General features: G+C 40.9%; 1 long non-coding RNA gene across 1 annotated transcript in view; it reads right to left on the bottom strand.

The window, feature by feature from the left end:
* LOC146789375 (uncharacterized) overlaps nucleotides 1-24,393 on the bottom strand; it is a 95,336-nt gene that overhangs the window by 20,925 nt on the left and 50,018 nt on the right. The window lies entirely within an intron of this gene.

Raw genomic sequence — 24,393 nt, 5'->3', positions numbered from 1 at the left:
GGAACAGCATTCCCGGGTCGAGTGGCGCGAGGGTAGGTTGATAGCCCATTCCGGCAACAACCGTCAAGACACCAGAATCTTGGTGTCCCGGTGGCGCCACGGCCACGGATAGGAGCAGGGTATTACACCAGAATAGGTTCCCTTAGGCATATGGCGAGATCGTTTTCCATATAACAGGTGGCAGGTAACAGTAGTACTTACCACTTTGTGTAGATTATTTGACAGTTCAATAGGTCCTGAGGAATTGCCACGGATCAATAGGACCACCGGGCAAGAAACATGTCGACCACCACAGAAGAGCTTAGCCAAGCTGAATCATAATATCAGCCAGCTGCCACTCTGTTTTCATTTTTAATCAGGTGGAGAGCCACCCTTAATAAAATTATATTTCTGGACTCTCCAACTTGTTTTAATCCACTTACCTGCACTCACATCTACACCACTAGGTTCCTCTCACACACACTGCATCATACGGCCAGGAACTAAAGATCTCCGCCAAAGAGCCCCTTTTTAGGGTGCCCGTCGGGCATTGCAGCGCCAGCCCGACGAGGAGCAGGTCCATATGATGAAGCATGACACCTAGCTTGCTGGGTGTGTGAGGACCCTAGTTCCGGATAGAGGAATTCCCCTTTCTTACGGTCTCTTCCTTGCACCCACACTCCCCCGTCTCGCTTAGGAACTGCATACTCTTTCTTTTCAATATAAAGATTTATATGCCCATAGGTAACAATTTCCATTTTCTCTGGCATATGCCGTGACTATTCATAAATCTCAAGGATTAAGTGTAGACAGTGCATTGGTGAACATTGGATCTACCGTGTTTAAAGAGGGTATGGCATATGTTGCTTTGTCGCGAGTCAGAACATTATCTGGTTTGTTTTTGATTGATTTTGATGACACATAGGTTACTGCAGCTGCAAACTGTGTAAAAGAGTATAATAGGTTAAGAAGAGCGTATGCTCCTAATTTAGGTCAATATCCTGTATTTGAAAAGCGTGTGGTTGGTCGAAAAAGAAGGTATGAGAATATCTGTACTGAAGGTGTAGAGAAGGGAAAAAACCAAGATAATGTTGTCATTGCAAGCAAAAAGAAAAAGGACACTGTTGAAGAGATTGTTGGTTATCAGTTTGAAAATAGTTCAGGTGTCAACTGCTATGCTAATGTAGTGGTTAATGTTGTTTTTTTTCTTGAAGGTTTGCAACAGCAAATTATGGAGGATCGGGAAAAATATTTTGTTCCTTGTTGCATTCTGTTTATGAAAAATTGAGAACTGATACAAGTAAAACACAAACTGTTTCTGATGTTTGTAATCTTTTGGATGTATGTTCTGGTTCTACACAATTTACGCAAAATATCCAACAAGATGATCAGGAATTTCTAATGTATATGCTTACCGTTTTAGAAAATGAAGGTGTAGAAATAGAAAATATTTTTGGCCTTTGTTATAAATGGGAACATCATTGTGAAAATTGTATGTATACATCTAGCACTAATGTAGACACTGAAAGATTTCTATATTTAACATTACCGGACTGTAAATCAGTATCTTTCAATAAATCAGTTAAAGCTGCAAATCAAAACATGGAGTGTAGCCAATGTAAATCAGAAATAGTATCAACATTATTTTTACAAAGATATGGACAATATATAATTTTAATGATGCAACGTTGTACAGCTGATGGAAGAAAATTGGACACTTTAATAAAACATTTTGTAGCAACTCTACTATCCATATCAGGAAGGAATTTTGTAGCAGTTGCAATAATTTTCCATGGTGGTCCTTCCCCAACATCTGGACATTACACTGCCTATCTATAATGTGACAAAGGCTGGACACTTTGTAATGATGCCCAGTTGGTTTTCAAACAACGTTTGCCTAGCGAATTACCGAATTCCTACCTAATATTTTTAAAGCCAAAGTTTTAGGAAGATAATTCAGCCTCTGCGGAATGTATTATTATAATTGCATAGGATTACCATTGGACAATGTGCATAGAAAGGAGGGCAAAAATACCATTTGGCCTCAAGGAAAGGTATATGTTTGAATTATGGACTTTTTCTTACACATTGTGTCGGTGTATATTTTTAAGCGACAACATTTACAGTGTTTATAAATTTAAGTTGTAACATTTTCTTAGCAGTAAGCATTTTCTATATGTATGATTTGTATTATCTGGTATTTTACTGAGAATAGATTGTTGTTTCTTTTTAAACAATCTTTTTGATTGTTTTTTTTTGCCCGCTGTTATGTGATGAGTACGATTGAAATCACTGTTTCTAGTAAAATTCAATATATTCTGAGAACAGCAAAAAAAGGCAAAGAAATTACTTTGTAAAATGTTTAAATTATGCAGTGTTCTTAAAAATGTATTATTACATGTTATAATTATTTTTTCTTTTCTTTCACAGATCCTAATTCTAAAATAAGCAATTTACCACAATTTACATTATAAAAAACAACTGAAAAAAATGCCTACCACTTTTTATTTCTATTACTGTGAAGGTAAGTTTAACTAAGTATTAATATGTACAATGGCCTGTGTTTGTACACAAGTCAAGAAAGGGGAGATGGATGGGGTAGATATGTGTGAAAAGATGCTCTGTGGACGTTTTAAGTTTCAGGATAAAGAGATATGTGCAGAAAGTGCCATAGAGTTGCATTTCCGAGAGGTATAAAATAGGACATGGCTTCAGAATACCTCTCTGCAACCCAGAGACTTTCAGGATTAAAACAGAGAAAATTCCTTAACTTAAAACACGTCACAGAGTGTGTTTGCACATGTCACATCAGGCCCCATCCCTTCCCTTCACTAATCTATAAACATGTCCTATCAGTTTGTCAAAAAGTAAGTACTTAAAAATGTATCTGGATATCTGTTTGCAGTACTGAAATTACTCTACTTATCACTCATATAGTTAAGGATTGGCCTAGCCATTAACCCTAGTACAAATTAACTTCTTTATATGCTATGCAAGCAGATCTGCAAGAAGCTAGAAACTATTAATTCAGTCTTGAAAACACCCAGTTTATACCTATGTAGTTTTGGAATCTCTCTGTCATAGGATATCGTGTGACCTGGAAAAAAAAGATTTGATTGGTTCATAAAATTTCCCATTGTACCTATTGAAGAACCGCAAACATTTCAATCATTCTCTCAGACATGCAGACATAACTCTGTGCTTACCTCCTATCACTCTCATGCAATGTTTCAAACAATGAACTAGTAATATGTTCTTATTGTAACAGTCTGCCAATACCTAAGCACTTATGGGACAAATTTAGAAGCATACTGTGCCAACAATATGTCACTTTGTGTAACATAGTTATAGTGCAAGACACTCTTACATATTTACAAAGAGAGGAAAAGGCAGTCTGGGTACCTTTTCTTCTCCATGTAAATACAACGTCATCATACAGACCACTTTGCGTTGAAAGGGCGTTCTATAGGGGTTGCTGTGTGTGTTTGCCCAGAACACTCAGAGAACAAGACACATCACCAGATTTATCAGAAATAATAAATCTGGACATGTGTGTGAATACTGCAGCATCCTCCAATTGGTGTAGCAAGGCACAAAAAGGAGAATTGTTTAAATTTCTCCTAATTTTTTCTCTTTGAATATATGCTACAATGCACAGCATACATTGAAGGAGAAAAATGCCTTAACTGATTGTTTTTGTGCTGGAAGATGTGTCTTCCTGCACAAAAACAAACTCCACACGACACAGATACCCTTGCACCATGGTGGAAGGGTGCCTGTGTCACCACATGGCTGCAGTTTAAGCAGCAGTGCAGAGGGAAGCATAGACTTGCAACATATTTATGTACATATGTTGCATCCCTATGCTTCGGAAGTACCAAAAACACGCTGTCGCTAAAGAGGTTACAGTGTCATGCTGCAGCAATTCCTTATAGTTCTGCACTTATACATTCACCATACACTACAAATGCATTAATTCAGTCAATTATGCACTACACATACATTCATCTAAAATTTCACACACTAGCATACAAATTTAGCTCTTTTTTTAACCAGAGTAGTTAGTTCTAAAAAGAACTTTGTTTTTTTGTTTTTGTAGTTTTATATATTTTTTTTGATTTTTTGAACAATTTTTTGTTTTTTTTAAAAAGGAAAATAAAAGTCAACTGGACGAACAAAACAATGAACTTTAGGGGGGAAAAAAACCTCTAGCATCGATGGTTATCGATTTTTCTGCAAATTAAATCGACAGATTGCTCACCGTAACACAGCAATCTATTGCATGTTATGCAGTGTATTCTTGCGTTTGCCAATTGGGGATGTATGTCCAGATTTGAACTTGAAGTGGACACTCCAGAAGTGCTCGGAACTTGCGGTGGTAGTGGTTGACTCTCTTGCGGTCTTCTGCACTCCTCTTTGGCTAGATTCACTGGATGCAAACATTGCAAGTGCTTCAGCATGCTTGCTGTGCCACAAGAATATGTTTTGTTGGGGTCTCCACGTAATAATACTGCTTTGCAAATTTTGCAAGTAACTTTGGTTGCGTTGACTTTTTTAAGTCCCTCTGGATAGGTAAAAAATTTCCAGACGATGGAGACAAAATTTTGCGGACGCTGTGGTTCTGGAACAAATCCTTCTTCATTGGACTGTTCAGATTCTGAGGATTCATGTTGTTGTGAAGCCATTTTTTTAAGTGAAAGCAAACCCAGGTCTGCAATCCCAAAAAAATGAGGCTCTTCTTAGCACAGGTCTTCTCCCAAGGAAGGTCTTAGAAAAGTGATTGAAATGTGTGGGGTCCTTCAATAGTTAGAATAGGAAGAGTTATAAACGAATCATCTCTCTTTTTTTCTGGTCACATGGGATCCGCGTCTGGTGCGCACATGCAGCACGCATCCAACGTGACTTCGCGAAATTGTATTTAAACGTAATATAGGTTTATTACAAGTAAAAGTATATAATTTTTATGATCACATCAGATAATGTCTTGCCCTAAAATTTATATTAAATATATATATATGTTTTTAGACATTAGCAAATTTTGCGGAAGTCGCGCACCCAGCGAGTCCAACACGTATATGACGTCACGCGGACCCGCGCGAGCGTCTCGTAACGTAATACGTACATGTCGCATATGCGCCAGGAGTCACAAACTGGTCGCAATAAATAAAGAAAATAATATTAATATATTTAAAAATATGTAAAATAAAATAGAAAAATAGAATTTCAATATTTTTTAAAACATTTGTTCAATTTATATTAAAAATATGTAATATAATTAAAAAAATAAAATATCAAAAAATAAATAGTTTACAGAAATGGTGTAAATCAGTATTAAAAAAATTAATATAACAATTAATACATTTAAAAATTGTCATTGAAAAAAACCATAGGTTTCAGACATGTTATAGTTAGGAATTAGCATTTAAAAAAAACTATGAAATTCACTGTGAAAACCATGGGTTTCAGGCATGTTATAATTAGGAATTAGCATTTAAAAAACCTTAAAAATTCACTGAAAAAACCATAGGTTTCAGGGGCGTTATATTTAGCTGGACCTTTCACTCGTACAAAACCCTAGAAATTCTCCAGTTATAGTTAGTTCAGATAACTATAACTCGTGCGCCCGCAATGCACTGCTGATGACGTCACATATTACATCACTCATGACATGGTCAGTGACATCACTCATGACATCACACATGACATCTCAAATGACATCACTGATGATATCACTGATGACATCATCTAGTGAATGTGTATTTTTCTGAAAATTAAATATGTTTTATATATGTATATCTCAAGGTCGATAGAAGAATAAAAGAAGAACTTAAAAGCAGATAAGAGCATTGTAATCCGTCAATCGGATAAAGGGGGAAACGTTGTTGTCTTAGACAAACAGAAATATTTGGCGAAAGGTCTCAGACAACTCAGTGATGACAAATGTTATTGTAAGTCCAATATGGCTGAAATATTGAAATCTAATACCATGTATAGAGAGACTCTGACTGAGTGGGGAGAAAGAGGTTTGATGGAATGGGAGGAATACAATGATTTAAATTGTGCACATCCAAAGGTTCCAATTCTCTATTTACTTCCGAAGTTACACAAGGACATATACAACCCTCCAGGGAGACCTGTAGTTTCCTCAATAGGTTCACTATTGGAAAATACATCTAGATTTATCGATTACTATCTAAGACCGTATGTAGTGGCATTACCCTCCTACCTTAGAGACACAACACACTTTTTGACGATAATTGATGGTATACATTGGGAGAATGATTACACTCTAGTCTCCCTTGATGTAAGCAGCCTCTATACCAGCATCCAACACAATCAAGGACTCCAAGCCAATCAACATTTCTTTAAAACTAGGTCTATCTCACTATTGCATCACTCATTGATGATTGTGGGTATGAGTGAGATCTGTCTAACAAATAATTTCTTTTTATTTGATGACACTGTATATAGGCACAGGGCACAGCCATGGGAACCTGCTTCGCCCCCCAGCTATGCAAATTTATTCATGGGCTGGTGGGAGGAGCAGGTTGTCGCACATATGGCGGAATTTGAAAATGTGGCTCTGTGGCTGGGCTACATCGATGATATTTTTTTCACTTGGTGTGGCGATAAAGAATCTGCTAGAGTTTTCATTGATAAACTGAATGTAAACAGACTCCATGTGAAGTTTACTGAACTCATCAGTAAAAATCTATGGAATTTTTAGATGTGTTTTTGGAAGTTAAAGATAACAACTTGACAACCAAATTATTCTGGAAAGAGACTGCAGGAAATAGTATCCTCAGTGCTAGCAGTAGTCATCCTCGAAACTTGGAACACAGCATCCCATTTGGGGAGTTGTTGCATGCTAAGAGGAACTGCAGCACTGATATCGCCTATAAATGTGAAGAGACAACCATGTGTCAGAGGTTTAAGGACAGGGGCTACAGTAAGAAGATCATTCAGGAAGCAATTTCTAGAGTAGAGAAGAAATCTAGAAATTAATTACTATACTCTAAGAAAGAGGAAGAGAGTAGTGACTGTATCAGGTTTATTACAATGTTCTCTGGTCAGGCCAATGAGGTACGCAAAATTTCAAAAAACACTGGCATATATTACTTACTGATGATCATCGCAAGAAAAATGTGGGCAGCAATCCACAGATGACATTTAAGAAAGGGTCGTTCATTGCGAGATGTGTTGAGTCACAATCATGTTACAGAACAAGACAAACTCAGAGGTAGACCTGGCTTTAGATGTTGCCGCAATTGTAAGGCATGTAGAGGGAGTATTGATTGTGATACATTGATGGTACCCAACTCCAAGAGGGAGTTTATAATTAAGAAGAATCTTGCATGCAATACAACTTACTGTGTAGATGTCTTGATGTGCCCATGTAACAGATGGTATGTGGGTAGTACTAAACATCAAGCAAAAAAGCGAGTGCTATAACATCTGCGTGCTATAAGAAATAATAACAGACAGTACCCTATAGCTCGCCACTTTCATGAGAGCCACATGCAGGATGACACATTGGTCTGTATGGTGGTTATTGACAATCTGGGTATGTGAGGGGGCAATAGAGAGTTGTCCTTGAGAAAATTGGAATCACGGTATATTATTGATCTAGAGAGTTTGGCACATAAGAGGTTAAACTTAAGTGAGGCACTGGCAATTCATTTACATGATTGAGTATTTACAAGGAACTTTTGTCCGCAGACAGTTTTGTTTATATCATTAATTTAAAAAATATTTTTTTACAGGTTATGGCACCTCTTTTTGCAACTGTCAAATTGTAACCTTAGAAGTTGCGTTGGATAGATGGATTTTACCAATTGGATTATATATGGACGCCCATATTGATTGAGATAATTCATTGTATTCACCATTAATGTTAACTTTACAACTGGAAATGTGGTTATCAAGCATGCCCACTGGGGCAGAGGTTGGAATGCATTGTATTATTATATATATATCGCCGTATGATGAAACCCACTTGGGTAATATTGTTTTATGTACAAATATTGAACATCATATCTTTATTAGTGTCCTGTGATGGACATTAACAGACGTCAATAACATTGGTTAAATGACGCGCTAGTGAGTACACCCGGAGGGGTGAAGCGTCATAGTACGGTAGATATGTATACATAGATATATTTTAAATAGTCAGGCATGTGGTGAACTAGATTTATTTTGGTCTACAAAACTTTGACATAAATCATTGAGCGTGACGTGACCGTTATTTATATAATTTCAAGATTACGTGCATATGCTGTCGAAAATGCAGAAACATATTCACTGTGATATATAATTGAGTGTGTAATATAATGTGGTTTAATTACTGATATCCATCATATTAAGGCCGTTATACATAATACCAATAATGATATTTGTACCATTTAGAAATGGCCGCGACAGTTGCTACGTTGTCCAGGCACTTGTGTGGTGAGTCCGTCTTCTGTTCATAGACGAGGAGGTGTATTTAATCATGGTGAATTTGTATACTTACGAGCGTGAACAAGGCATAAAGCCGAAACGCGTCGTTTTTTACCCTGCCATTAAATTATTTGCAGCAATCTGGGTGTCCGAATTTTTCCTGGAATGGTGGAGATTTGTGGAGTGCATATTAAGGAGTATCGGTATCCTACCTCGGACCGCCCGTGACAGCCTGATATTTTTTACCGATAATTGTGGATTGTGTAAATATATATATCTATGTTTAGATGTGGTCACAAGCATCGAGGAGTACCCATCCCACAAGACAGTTCGGTGGTTATGTGGCAACTGTTGGTAACTTCAAAGACTTTTTGAAAACACCGAACCGCCGCATCACCGCAATTCCGCCCCACCAACTCTGTTTTGGACTGTGACTGCACGGGTGGTTTTGACACGATACAGTCATTTTCAGGGGCCCAACACGGGAGTGCATGCGGAGGGATGAGGATTACGGTAACCAGCTCGACAGCCACATCAATTACCAAGGAGGCATGGGGAGCAAGCAGGGCCCAACCCACTGGGGAAGTACCTACGCTAGAGGACCTGCACTGATTGGACTCGAAGACCTGAGTCCTGACACACCCCCCTCGTCAGACTGTCACCGATGCCTCAACCAATCGTAGCGGGGCTTTGGGTGTTTAAACTGTGGCTGTGAACTGCACTTGCATTGCATTGTTTGGCGGCATCTGAGGAAGTCAGTAATTGACGAAACGCGTCATGCCATGGCCGAAATAAAAGAGCTTGTTACCTGTGATCCGTGAGTGCTTCAGCTTCTTTTTGAGGAGTGTGGTTCTATATATATATATATATATATACATACATACACACACATACACACATATATATTTTTTCGACTACAAAAACAAAGGTTACAGGGACGTTAGGATGTCATAGTTAGGAAACATCATTTAAAAACCTTATAAATTCACTTAAAAAAACAAAGCTTACAGAAACATTATAGTTAGGCCAAGATTTCACTTGTACAAAACCAGTGAAATTCAGCAGCTATAGTTACCTGAGCTAACTATAACTTACGCCCCGGCAATGCACTGCTTATGACCTCACATATTACAGCACTCATGACCTGGCCAGTGACATCACTGATGACATCTCAAATGACATCACTGATGACATCCTCCAGTGAGTGTAATTGTTTCAACATCGTTCTGAGACTTAAAGATGTACACTGTTAGTGCATAAGTTAAAATACTATTCTTTTGTACTACTGTATCCAAATTATGTCATCCGAGTGGCTGTGTGACTATCTGTATCAGTTTGAGAGTGGAAGTCTGAGTGGCTGTATGGATGTGTTAGTGGGTATGTGTGTAGCTATATGGATGAATAAGGGGCTGTGTGGTGGCTATTTTGTGGAGTGAGTGGTATCTGGGAATCTGTATGGGTGAGGTAGTGGCTATGTGAGTGGCTGCATAAATATGTGAGTGGGTGTGTGAGTAGCTGTATGGGTGACTGAGTAGCTTTCTGAGTGGCTGTTTGGGTAAAGGAGTGAGTGGTTCAATGGCTGTATGGGTGAGTGAGCAGCTGTTTAACTGTGTATAGGTGAGTGGGTGTCTTGGAGAGTGAATGTCTGTGTGATTGGCTGTGTCAGAGACTGGGTGTTTAAGTGGGTGTTTGGATGCATTAATGGGTATGTAAGTGGTTCTGTGGGTGTGTGAGCGAGTATGTGAGTGACTGTATGGGTGAGTGTGTGCTGTGTCAGTGGCTATATGAGTAAGTGATTGAGCATGTCAGTAACTGTATTGGTGAGTGAGTGGCAGTGTAAGAGACTGTATGGGTGAGTATGTGGGTGTATGAGTAACTGTAAGGATATATGAGTTGGTGTGTAAGTGTTTGTATGTCTGTATAACTGGATGTATGAGTGGCTGTATTGGTGAGTGAGTGGGTACATTTGTGACTGTATGTGTGAGTTAGTGGATGTGTGAGTGGCAGTATGAGTAAACAGTTGTGTGATTGCATCTATGGTTGCGTGACTGGCTGTTTAAATACTGGTATGGGTCCATGCATGGGTATGTGAGGAGTTGTGTGAGAGTGAGAGTGGGTGTATTAAATATTCAATGGGTGTGTGAGTGGGTGTGTGAATGGTTCTATGGATGATGTTATCAATCATGTCATCAGTGATGTAATTTGAGATTCATCAGTAATGTCACATACCAATGCTAACTTTTTATACATGTTGTTAAATTATATAACTTGACCGTCCACTAATGTTAAATAGTTTCTTCTCAAACAATAGACTGCAGTCAAGACAAGTGCGAACATCAGCCTCAAGCAAAACCAGTCTTAGCCAGTACCTGGGTTTTGCATGTAAGCAGGACAAGAACACCATGTGCCAATTCACAAAGTAAAATTGACATGTGTGGTTATACTTATGTGTAGATCTACTCATACATCTAGGTGTAACTCTCTACTTTTTTCTATTCACTCATTTCCTCGGTGTAGACTTGTCTCTACTCTCTCAAATGAGGGAGTAGAGACTCCTACCAACCATTTAGTACTAAAAACTTTCTACTAATAATTTTATGGTTGTTTGTGGAGAGCTCAAGGTGGAAATCTCCATATAGGAGATAGTATGAAAAACTTTTGGGGCTATTTTTTTTGTTAAACAAATTAATTATTTTAATGTAATTTATAAATGAAAATTAATTCAATTAGTTATTATTAACTCAGAAATAATAGAATAAAAATTTATAAAATATTGCTTCCTCAAATTGAATGCACATTATATTTTAAAATATTTTAAATACATTAATTTAATTTATATATATTAATTTACAAACAATCTGTAAAAATTATCATCCACCCTCATTAAAAAAATTAAACTTAATTTGTAATAGTCATGGTTAATAGATATTTTTTTATTTATTTTTACATTTTTTAATTTTTATTAAACAACTAAAAGTGATCAATAATTACACATAATTTTTGACCCTAAAAACAATATGTTATATAATTTAAATGTAGAAATATTTGTGTTAATTTAACATTCATTCCTATGCAGTGTTATGCTATTTCCCTGCCTCTAATGCTTTCTCCATTGTATTCTTAGGAGAGTGTTACAGAACTAATAGTTGGCCATCTGTGGGGCTTGACTTTCTATAAGACTGGATGGAGTATATTTAAGCATGTTTTGATACTATTAGGGCTGTAATACATTTAGAAGTGCATTTTGTCAAGTGAAGTCGTCTTATGTGTTTGTATTAGAATGTTGCTCACTAAGCCCTGCTTTAATTTTCCCCTAATCCTACCACTTTTCTAGTATTTATATCCAACTTTCCCACCTCTCCCCATTGTCCTTCCCACATTTGCTTCAAAAACATATGCAAACCTTTGTGCAGATGTCCACCACCATGGAGAAGAATATTTATCCTGCAAATAAACCTAAAAAATAGGTTGTTAAGAGGTGTTAGACTTTTCTAAAGTAATATTCTCCATAAAACTGGAGTATGGAGCACCTTCAACTCAGGAGTCCAGTAGGTCCTGCTCATTTAGAGAGGTTTGTAGAAAGGGTTTTTTGCCTCTTCTCTTTAGCACATGTGTTCAAATTGGGCCTTGCTTGTGAGGTACTGTTTGATTACAGACAACTCCAAATATACTTGTGATTCTATGGAGGAAACTGTCAAACCAAAATGAGATCTGAAGACATTACACTGGGTAAACCCCAACTAGGTCTCACATTTATCTGGGTTCCTTACAGGCCCTAAAACAACAACTAGAAAACCATAGAATGTATTAATGAAAAAAGCTATCTTGCTCAGGGTCATCTTTAGTTGTGTTTTAGCTTCCATAAAGCATAAATGAAAGTTGAAAGCTTGTTCTACAAGTGCACCAAATGAGTTTCAACCCACCATGTTCATTAAACCAAAAGAATAGATAACTATAGGACATTAAGTGAGAGATTGGTCAATCTTTCAGAAACCAAGGTTCCAGGGCTTTTTCCCGCATTCCATCAGTTTTTATCATGTTGATCAAAAGAAGCTAGGGGCATTTGTATCAAGTTCCGTTTTTGCAATTCTCAAATAGCGATTTTTAGAGAATCGCTATTTGAGAATTGCAAATCGGGATGTAATAAAAAATTCGCAAATGTTTTGCGATTCCTTGGCATTCCTTAATTGTGATAAGCAAATTGCTAATCGCAATTAAGGAAAACCTTCCAATTCATTCCTATGGGCTAGGAGGCCCATAGGAATGAATGGGAAGACATTCTCATTTTGCGATTCGCAATTTGAGAATCGCAAAATGAGAATGCAATTCCAAGGGTGCCAGGATGTCAAAAGGACACCCAGTTGCACCCCTGAAACATGTATGTACGCACTTGTGGCGCACATACATGCCCTACGGGCATGTCTGTGCGTCACATGGCACTTTGAAAAATGCCCAAAAGTGCATTTTTCAATGAAATCGCAAATTAACACCAACTTGAAGTTGGTGGTAATTTGCGATTTCTTACGGCCAAATTGCAATTTTTCTAGGCTTCATACTTTGCATTTAAGGAATCGCAATTTGCGATTCCTTAAATGCAATCGCAAAATAGAGAATCGCAAATTTTGCGATTTTCTATTTTGCGATGCCCTTTTGGGATGATACATCCCAAAAGGCCTTTTCCCATTCACAAACGGGCCGATTCTGAGAATCGGCCCGTTTGCGAATGGGAAAAGGGTTTGATATATATGCCCCCTAGTGACTTATGATGGCCTATCCTAGTACTATCAAGTAAGGGTGGGCGGAATTTGCGAAATTGACTTTTGCTAATTATCGCAGAGTTACACAAAATCTCCGCGAGCATGCAAAACTTTTGCGAAGATGCGGAGATTGCTTTTCCCACCCGTTCGCGATGTGTTTTTGCATGCTTGCGGGGAAATATATCTCCAACTTGCCCATGCGGTTGCTAATGGGCACCGCCATCTTGCTCGCAATGCTTATTTCCTGTTCGCGATCGCAATGACGTGTTCGCGATCGCAAACTCTCGCTGGATAGCATGACCGGCTACCAACAATCCAACATCTTGTGGCGTGCGCGAACGGATAGGAAAACTCGTCGGCGAACGCAGGGACCCGGTAAGTCGCGACCGCGTGCGCGAGAATGCATTTTTAAAGCGCGAACAAGAAAAATACTTCAGTTTTGCGGCAGGTTGCGAAAGTTTTGACATTTACGCGCTCTCCGCGGAACGCGAAAATGTCAAAATATCACAAATTCCGCAAACGGAACGAAATTTACCGCCCAGGCCTACTATCAATCAATCAATCAGGGAATTGTATGTGCGCTACTCACCCTTGAGGGTCTCAAGGCGCTGGTGGGGGGTCTGCGGTCTGTTTAGCTGAAGAGACAGGTCTTGAGGGTCTTCCTAAAGATGTTCAGGGAGGGGGCGCATCTGATGTCTGCCGGTAGCTCGTTCCAGGTTTTAGCGGCAATGTGAGAGAATGATATTCCGCCTGCTCCTGCTCTGCAGATGCTGGGGATTTCGGCTAGTGCGAGGTTGGAGGATCGGAGGTTTCTTTTTGGGTATGTGGAAGTTGATTCTGTCATTGAGGTATTTGGGTCCGTTGTCCTGTAGGCATTTGTAGGTGTGGGTGAGTATTTTGAAGGTGATCCTTTTTTTCACTGAGAGCCAGTGGAGTCTAGGTGTTTGCTGATGTGTGCGTGCCGAGGGATGCTGAGGACGAGTCTGGCGGCTGTGTTCTGAATTGTTTGTAGTTTTGCAGAGTAGGGACTTGTTGATGCCGGTGTACAGTGCGTTTCCGTAGTCAAGTCTGCTGGTGATGAGTGCGTGGGTGACTGTCTTCCGTGACTCGGGGTGATCCATTTGAAAGTCTTGTGGAGGATGCCGAGGGTGTTGAAGCAGCTGGAGGTGACGGCGTTGAACTGTCAGTTCATGGTGAGTGATGAGTTGAGTATAATGCCAAGGTTTTTGGCCTGGTCCGTGGGGGTTGGTGGGCTTCCTAGGGCGGTCGGCCACCAGGTGTTGTCCCATGCTGATGGGCTTGTTCCAAGGACGAGGACTTCTGTCGTCTCGGTGTTGAGCTTCAGGCAGCTGTTGGTCAGCCAGACTACGACGTCTTTCATTCCTTTCTGAAAGTTAAGTTTGGCGGTGGTGGGGTCTTTGGTGAGGGAGAGGATGAGCTGGGTGTCGTTCATGTAGGATACGATGTTGAGGCTGTGTTGTCGGACGATGGCTGCGAGGGGGGCCATGCAGATGTTGAAGAGGGTCGGGCTCAGAGATTACCCCTGTGGGACTCCGCAGGTGATTTTCGTGGGATCAGAGAGGAAGGGTGGCATTCTGATCCTTTGGCTTCTTCTGGTGAGGAATGATTAGAGCCAGTCTAGGGCTGTTCTTTGCATGCCGGCGTCATGTGGTCTGGCGACTAGTGTGCAGTGGGAGATGGTGTTGAAGGCCGCTAAAGGCCAAGTGGGATGAGGGCTGCGGAGTGGCCTTGGTCCAGGAGGGTGTGGATGTCATCTGTGGCGGCAAGTAGGGCGGTCTCGGTGCTGTGGTTGCTTCTGAATCCAGATTGTGATGGGTCGAGGATGGCGTTCTTTTCAATGAATCGTGTCAGTTCCCTGTTGCCGTTTTCTCTGCAACTTTGGCTGTGAAGGGGAGGAGCGAGATGGGCCGGTAGTTCTTGAGGTCGGTGGGGTCAGCTTTGGGCTTCTTGAGCAGGGGCCTGACTTCTGCGCACTTCCAGTCATCTGGGAAGGTGCCTGTTGTGAAGGTGGTGTTTATGGTGCGTTGTAGTTCAGGTGCGATGGCGGCCGCGGCTCTGTGGTAGATGTGGGGAGGGCAGGGGTCTGTGGCGGCCCCCAAGTGGATGCCTTTCATGGTCAAGGCAGTGTCTTCGGTCATGATCGGTGTCCAGTAAAGGATGGTTGGCTGGCTGGTGTCTCTGGGTGCCGGAGGGGCATCTGTGGCGTCTGGTGCATGGTCGATGAAGTTGTCGTAGAGGGATTTTGATTTTGTGGTGCAAGTAGATTCCAAGCTTGTCGCAAAGGTCTTCGGACGGGGTGATATCTGTGGCTTCGCTGCATGGGTGCGTCCTTCTCCAATTTGTAACTAGGGTGTTATAGTCTTTCTTTTTTTTTGCAAGGATAAAGTGCCATGCTATGTTTCTTAGTAGAAAACCAGAAGTACAAATTAAAATATCAGAAGAGTTGAAAGCTAGGCTGAGGTAGATTAGGCCGCTGGATGGAAATGTCTCTAAAGAAGAAAGGCCTTGACAATGGTCTTCTAATCATCTTCAGAATTAAACCGTCTGATAACCTTGAGTTGTATAAGTTGGAAGTGAGCATGGCAAAGGTGTTTATATGGGACTGCAGCTTCAGCCTTTTATTAGGTGTAACTCTCAGCAGTTTGGCATTGTGAACAAAGATGTGGTGCCAGTTTAGAGGGTGTAAAGAGTCAATCCATGATTTCACTGGTAAGTAATCTTCTGTGAAATTAAGAAAGAAATTGTTTTTGAGAATTACGTTTTATGTGGTAGGTGGAAATCGAAGTTTGAACTGTCTTCAGCTTTATGAAGAAGAGCAAAATGAACTAGGGAGAGGAAATCTTGAGCTACAAGTGAGTGTCATTAGCGCACCCAAGTTCTTAAACTTAAAGACTTGAAGACGACCCTATAAGGTTCCAAATATACATTGAACATAATTAGTGAGAAGATGAAGCGTTGAGGGACATCTTGTTGTCAGAGAGAATTTCCAATTTTAACTACATGAGACCAATTGGGTAAGTAGGAAGTGAACCAGGTGAGAATATTCCCTCAATGCCCATTCTGTATTTGTGCACTTTGTTTAATGTGGAGTAATTGACCATATCACAAGCTGCAGGAAGGTCTAAGAATACCAGTGCCGAATTGGGCATTACATACATCCAGGAACAAAAGATCACAGCTGACTGTGTGACGGAGGGAGGTTTCAGTCCTGCATTGTTGATAGAAGCCAGATGGACAATTATCAAGAATATTGGTAACTAGAATGTGTGTTGCATAGGCTGAATGGGCGCACTGCTTTCTAGTACCTTGCCAAAGAAGAGTAGGGCATATGCAGGGCAGCTATTGAAGACTACATTATTTTCAGCCAAACATTTATTTAAAAGAGATGTGACTTGTTCAAATTTGAAGCAGGCCGGAAGGTTTCTTGTGAAAGAGATACAATGATTAAAGAGGTCTAGTAGGACAGGATTGAACAAGAAAACTCCTTAGCAATGTTGCAAGACACCGCATCAGAAAGCGAGTCACAGTTTTCAAATTAAGGATGGAGTTATTTAGAGCATTCTCTGTGATGTGCACAATCATGAACTACTGCTGTTGAGTTTTAAAAAATTAGAGGGCACATTATCAAGGACTGTGTTAAAATTATCGCCGGTTTAGCGGCAGAAAAATGCCGCTAAAGCGGCAATAATGGGCTTGATAATATGCTCTGGAGAATTCCAATAGAAGTCCATGTTCACACCAGAACATGGACTTCTATTGGAATTCTCAAGGGCATATTATCAAGCCCATTATCGCTGCTTTAGCAGCAGTTTTCTGCCGCTAAACGAGCGTTACTTTTTAACGCCGTCCTTAATAATATGCCCGTAGATTGAGGGCATTCATAGCATACATTATTGGAGGAAGGGATCGCTTTATAGATTTTACTTTTATGTCAAAAAAGTGCCTTAAACTCTTTCAGTTTTTTGGGGATCTTCACACGTGAAGACATAAGACAACATACTAGAAGATTTGACAATGTCAAGAGGAGTTTTGGACGATTGTTGGTGTTAGCTAACAAATTTAATTTAGCTGAATAAATGTGATGTTATGGCACGACACGGAGGCCAATATTATGCAATCTCCTTTTATTGCCAGCTCACACAGCACCAACAATTAACAAGAATTTAGAACTTTGAAAACATTCTAATCAGCTATATAGTCCAGCAACAGGCAGCCATCTTCCTTCTTTTATGCTGCTGCCCACAAGATAAGTAATCTTTACTCTCTCCTTTCAAATTATCTTTATAACTGCCTTTAATGCGAGCTACGATTAACTATATGTTTCTTTAGATGTTATTAGATCATATGCGCTACATTGTGCTTACTGTATGCCTGCGAGATGCTAATTTATTGACTTTAAGGTAGTTACACCCTTCTCTTTTCCCTACTTCCTAAGCCTTGGGCTGCCCCCTCCTTCACGCTTGTTATTTCCCTTGTCTCTCAGAGACATCAAAATCTTGCCCCTTCACCGTCAAATGGCCCAGATTCAAAAGACGCGCCGGGGCCTTGCTCGTACCAGCGCGGCCCCGCACGCCCTGCTTTCTACATCAACGTGGCTCACATGACCGGCTCCAAGGCTGCCAGCATGTACGCGAGCCGATTTCACACAAAAAAAAGCGCTTACCACAATAAACTAGCCTCTCCCCTTAACACCAATCCTCGTGGCATAAAAACGCTCACCTCTCTCCCGGTGTGGCCGCAACTCCCAACGCGACTGCACCAGGACTATTTTCTAAGCTGAAATATGAAACGAGGAAGTGAAGCCTCAACTTGACAAATTAGAGCAAAGGCCCATTCACATTCATAAGGTACGTCACCCAAATATTAGAAAGGGGAGGGGTGTGCGTTCCCCCTCCCTGAGCTTGGTAAGGTTCTGGTGCCAATATTTTAAAAAGGGGAGGAGCGCACTTCTCCCCTTACCAAGCCTTGAGAGCCTTCCCTGCCCACCAATGCAGGCAGGGAATGCATGTCTGCTGTCCCCTGGCTGAAGCTTTAAAAACGCTCCTGCCCAGTGGGTGCAGACATGTGTTTCCTTGCACGCGCTCCTGCAGGCATGAAAAATCTGTTTCTTTTTGTCCAGCAGGAGCATGGGAAAAAAACTGCTTCCACCACGCGGGAGCAATGCTAGCTGCTGATGCACCCATAATGTCCTTCTGCTTAAAAAAAAGAAATGCCCCATAGGATGGAGTCCCTGGGCACTAGTGGCATGTGGAGAGGTGCTGCGTGCCCCCTCCCCTTAATAAAAAAGAAGACCTCTGTGTGATGGGTCACCAGGGCCATAAAGGCTCAGGGAAGGGGGCTCTGCAACCTCTCCCCAATACATTTAAAAAAAAAAAAGAGTGTCCGGAGTAGCAGCTGCTCAATCATAATTCACTGTTCTTTCAAGGAGTGTCCCATAATACCCTGCAAGTATTTTTTATTTATACTTTTTTGAGCTTTATTGTGCCTCTAGAATAGGAAGGGGCACCACCAATTATTTTTCAATGTCGTGGGGGGCTGCAAGGAATGTATTATCCCCCTAGCAACATTTTTAAAAATGTACGTCTCTTGGTACATTAAAACCATGACCCTTGAGAACTTATCATATTTTGTAAAGCACTCTTAGCTGCAGCTCTATTCTCTTCAGCTGGAGTGCAAGGCTCTCTAGTGGTTGGTTTCATGATTGCATTTTGTAGGCTGAGAAATGTTAAAAGAAAGACTCACATGTTGGCTTTATTTAAAACAGAAAACAATATGCCTCTGTGCCTTTCTTTGAATATTTTTCAGCCCACAAAATACAATATTAAAAATTATGTTAAACCTGCTGGCATTGCTAGATATCCACACACGAAAAAGAAAGGAGGGAGTTGGTGGGGGTCCCTGACAAACACTGTATTATCAGTAAAGTATCAGTAAAGTCCACAATTCTGTTAAATTGTAACTTAAACACATAAATATGGGGTGCTCAGGAAGGAGAAGCCCCCAATTCCTCTCCATGTTGGAACAAGTCCAAGTCTTCAAAAAAGATTTTCCCAGCACTTTCAAATGAATTAATGTATAGTTTTGTTGTTTGTCATTGATCTCTTTTTATTTTCTTTCAAACACTATTATATACTTTTCATTGCATACGCCCATTGCTTCAGCCAACAGGTGTTTCGACTATGCCATAGGGTGTTGCAAAGACTTCGTCAAGGCTACAACAACATATGTAAAGACTTAACATCAACCCAATTTTAAACATGATTTGAAAGTGCTGTCACCCAAACCAGTTCTGGTCAAACACCACGTGTACAAGAGTTATCTAGGCATGAAAAATCTGATGAAGTAAAATAACATTAACACCTGAATAAATTATATATTAGTGGCACACTATGTTGAAAGAAACATGTGAAAGAAACAAGAAAAAACGTGTGGAAAAAGGGGACCCATCAAGTGAATCTTTCCTCTAAGCTAGAAAAGAAGATCTACTGATCAAAATACCACTGTGAAGGCTCGCATAGTAGTAACTGCTTACCTAGTGTAAGGCAATTTGGAGCTGTCTTTATATTAAAGAAATCTCCTAGTATCTAGTCATCCAAGTCTTAAAAATATCAAGACCCTGGTTATTATCTCAATGACAAACAACACAAATCTATGTGAATTAATTTGAGAATGCTGGGAATCTAATCCTGTCCTCTGGGAGGGTCTGTATTCTCACCAACAATCTTCTCTAATGGGGGAAAGTCAACAAATGGAGGAGGCACTATGTAGCATTGAAGATCACCAGGGAGGTGTACCAATGTTGGTGAGAGTGGCCCATGCCGTGGATGAGATCAAAACATCTATTCAAGGTATAGCAGAAGTACTTCTATGTATGCCACTCTGAGAAACCTAATGGGGACCTAGTTCAGGGCTTATGTCTACATGTAAGACTCATCGCATGGTGAAGTTGTGTAACACACAACAGACTATAATAACCTTGCACACAGCATTAGTGGAGTACTAGACCTGTGTAATCAAGACATCTGAATCATGATATGAGGATGACAAAAGTGTGCTCAGTGATAGATTGTGTACAGTGTATTGATGATGCGTGGTTAAATGCTGGAAGAAGAAGGGATGAGGTGAGACAGAATACCTGACATCAGCTGCAACAAAGATGTGATATTTTTGAAAAATGTTTGTTCATTGGAAAAGCTGAACACATTGTGCACATGCATACCTTCAATGGTAATTTTAGGGGGGTGACAGTTACGAGTGGGTATATTTTATATGCCATTACCTAGGTGGACAAGCAGCACCAGTGAGAGTTATAATTTACCTATAAGCCACATGTCAAAGACATTTCCAGCAACTAAGAGGCATACAAGAAGTGACAGTCGGCAGACATAACTTTAATGTGAAGCAGTCCTTGTCATTGAAGATAGTTTGCCCATGAATAGAGTGACAGTCGGCCTGGCAGTTCGGTCTACACTGCTCTCATAGGGAACAGGGTCAAGACTGATTTACATATGGCTGGGTTCAAACTGGAATGGCATTGGGACCAAATAAACAATGGATTTAGGCCCAGATCTCTGTACTGGGGCGAATATTCAACATTGTTAAACATTCTGCCTATCAATTCTTCTTTTTACATTTGTCACCCCGAGTGGGATGGGTATGCCCATATGTGGGTCCCGTGATCTCCATTCCACTGGAGTCAAGCTAGTCTGGCTGATGAGGGGTGAAACCCCAAAACTGGTCCCAGGATGCTTGTTTCCGGTCCAGGGAGGACTTGACCTGGCAGTTAGTGCTGGATTGTTCCCATGAGGCACAGGGTCAAGACTGATTTGCATATGGCTGGGTTCAAACTTGAATGGCATGGGGAGCAAAAAAGCTATGGATTTAGGCCCAGATCTCTGTACAGGGCTGAATGTTTGACATTGTTCCATTTTTTGTCCATCAATTGTTCTTTTAGCTTTTGTGTGAAGCATCCCCTGGCATTGAAGATAGTTAGCATATTAGTGGAGTGCCATGGTATATGTTGCAGAAGTGGTGTTTTCTATAGTTTAGTTGTGTAATGCCACATGGGTGCAATCAATGGCACCTAATAATCAAGGACAATGAGCAGTACCATTGAAATCCTTTATCTCCCTCTGCCTTTCCACTGGTTGCCACTAGTGTAGTAGAATTAGGTGTAACTGTTTTCAATAGCAAATGTCTTAATTTTTTGTTGATTATTTGCATGTCTCTTCCCAATTTCTCCCTTGCATTTCCCTAAACCGCACACATTAAGTAATGCTTATTTCCCTTACTACTTATTTCCATTCTCCATCTACTACCCCTTGTCCCTCCCATATCTACAACAGAAACATATAACCCTGTGCGCGGAGATCTCCACGCAGATGACAGAGAGTTCTTTGCACATAGGTAGGTCTGGCATAGGCGAAGACCTCTGAGCGGATGCTAGTGAATAGCATCAGTGAGTTAGTAAAGTAGTACTACTGACGTACTACTTCCCATACTCAAAAATGCTTTTGAGAAGAGACCCCACAGGGGCCTAATCAGAAAGGCATTTGGAGTACATAATGTAGCACTCCATTAGTACTGTTCTATGTACTGTTAACTGTCTTTGTGTATTGGCATCATGAGTCACAGTCACTCATAAATAAAAAAAGACTCTGTCCAATTTGCAGTTTTACTACTAGGGACTTGGACATTTTGAAGCCTATTCACAAAGCCATGTACAAGTACGTAAAAGAGTACTCCTGTATTATTATTACTCGTACTCCTTAATATTTTTGAGGAGCAGTCCCTCAATAATCTCATACATCAACATGTTTATAATCCACTTTTGCATGATTAGCAAAACAACTCCAGTTTTTACTCATTCTGTACCCTAAGGTAAATTTAAGGTACTATAACATAGAAGGTAATTCACAAATACCTGCAGATCGCTAACCAATTGGAAATATCTGTTTTTCAAATCAAACGCTGAATTGCTGTACTTGCTTTGGCATTAACCAGACAGCCTGCTCTTGCACTGTTTTAAAAATACATGATGTGTAACACAAGGGTTTCCTGTTAATTAAGCTTCTGTTCTGAATCCAAAATAACACATCATTCCCCAGCTACCTCAGGTGTCTAAAATATGTGTATAAAGGATTCAGTCTGCACACTCTGGGCGATATTTGAGAATGCAAAGTCATAGAGGGCTTGCATTTCAATGTGCAGGTAGGGAGGTAGCCAGCGGCATGCATTATGATGATCGCTGCGCTCATTTTATGACCTCGCACACCCAAAGCTGATTATATCGAATGCGGTAGGAGAAAAACATCTTGAGATTCTGCTCAGAAGAACAGAAGGTATTTCATAAATAGAACAGTTGGCTACAGATTACTGAAGCATGGAAGACGAAAAATCATCAGTTCTCCATGCACCGTCATGTTACATGTTACTTTCCAGGCAGAGAAAAACTGTTGAATAGTTTTCTTCAATAACTAAATCGTAGAAAAGTTCGAATATGTGTTATTTATTTCTATTTTCTATTTAGGGAGTTTTGTAAAGCGCTTGGTGACGCACAGCGGCGTGTCCCCGCGCTAAGGAGCGGCTGCTAACTGGAACCTACAGAAGTGGAATACTTTACTGTTCGAATAGTGTAGTTTTGAGCTTGGCTCTAAAGATTAGTTCAGATGGTTCGAGACGCAATATTAAGGGTAATGTGTTCCATCTGACGGCTGCAAGGTACCTAAAGGATCTTCCGCCCATCCGTGCTCTGGACACCTTGTTATTTTTTTAAGCATATTAAAAACTGCGTCCCTTCTGATTCTCTGTGAAACATACGAAAGAGTAATTTTAGGGTTTTAGTTTGATGCTTTTAAAGTATGTTTAAGTTAGAATGTTTTTTTCTTTTTCGGGAGGGCCGAGCTCCCGGTTCAGTCATTGCACTCACTCCTTCCAGCGCCTCCTTTTCTATTGACATGTTTTTGTGGTTGTCTGTACCCGTTTCCTTGCAGATGTCGGTTTCAGGTCTCGGCTGACAGCGCAGCTGCGTAACCTGCTCTTCCTAATGAGTATAGTGAGGATAAGTGCCTTATATCTAGAGATGCTGATTCTGCAACAATGGGGACTCAGGTTCGAATCCCCACTTGATGTTCCTGAGATCTTGTCTAACCGCAAGGGTTGCTTCCATGCTAGGTCAGTGCTATATAAATGCATACCAGAATGAACCGGCGCCCCCAGCGCCTAGAGGAGGGGCGCCCTTAGTTGCGCCACGAGACTGAGCCTTCTCCAGGCTAAGAAGGGGGTGCAATTAATGAGGAGGGCTGGTAATGTCCTTGGGGTGCGCAGGAATTCCTGGACAAGATATTTAAGGCTGCGCCCTGGAGCTTTCTGCCTCTTTGTCCCCTCAGACCTCCGGCAAGCTGCAGAGGCGCGTCGTTGACCACCCACCCACCCGGCAGAAGAGCGAGGCGTCGGCAGATGGTGGAGCACTGACTGTTAACAACAAAGGGGAAGGCACAACAATGGAAGTTCAGCGATTGGATTGACCCTGGGAGGGGGTAGGATCCACGTGTGCAGAGAGTTGGCGGGAAGGGGGGACCGGCCTGCCAGTGGTCCTCGACTCTACTGCCCTAACCCGCCACTTATGGACTGAGATGAATCTTGGGGAGGCTGCCTGTGTTCAGGTACCCCCGGAGGGCCGGGGCGCTATGCGGTGCCGTGGATTGTAAGTAATGCAACTGTTTGCTGTAGCGCGTTGGGGCCTGCCGGCACAATGTGCGCAGCTGAGTGGGGAGCTTGCCGGGCAGAGTCGGCCAAGTTCAACTGTGCGGCCAAGCTCAACTGCAGGTGTAATGCTGTGCATAATTTTCTTAATGCCTATGACAAGTTGATGCGGCTAAAGTGTACGCCCAAGACTGAAATGCAAGTGAAATGTCATGCCTAATATACTTAATGCCTATGACAGGTTGATGCGGCTAAAGCATGATGTGAATAATTTTATATATCCAAACAGGATGGTTTCTCGTATTGGTCTGAGATGAATTACCTGGTTTGATGTGAATAAAAAGTCTACGCCCTTGACTATATGCTCTGTTTCTCAGAGTTCTTGGGCATAGCGGGTGGAAATTAAAGGAAATGGCGAGGAGTGAATGTCACGTTGTGCCCATACTATGGCTTCTGCGTCTGATCAATTCAGCTATGGGGGGTCTTTGGCTCA

This window comes from Triturus cristatus, chromosome 10 (assembly GCF_964204655.1).
Source record: "Triturus cristatus chromosome 10, aTriCri1.1, whole genome shotgun sequence".
NCBI classification, from domain to species: Eukaryota; Metazoa; Chordata; class Amphibia; order Caudata; family Salamandridae; genus Triturus; species Triturus cristatus.
This window is presented reverse-complemented; position numbering and strand designations above follow the sequence as displayed.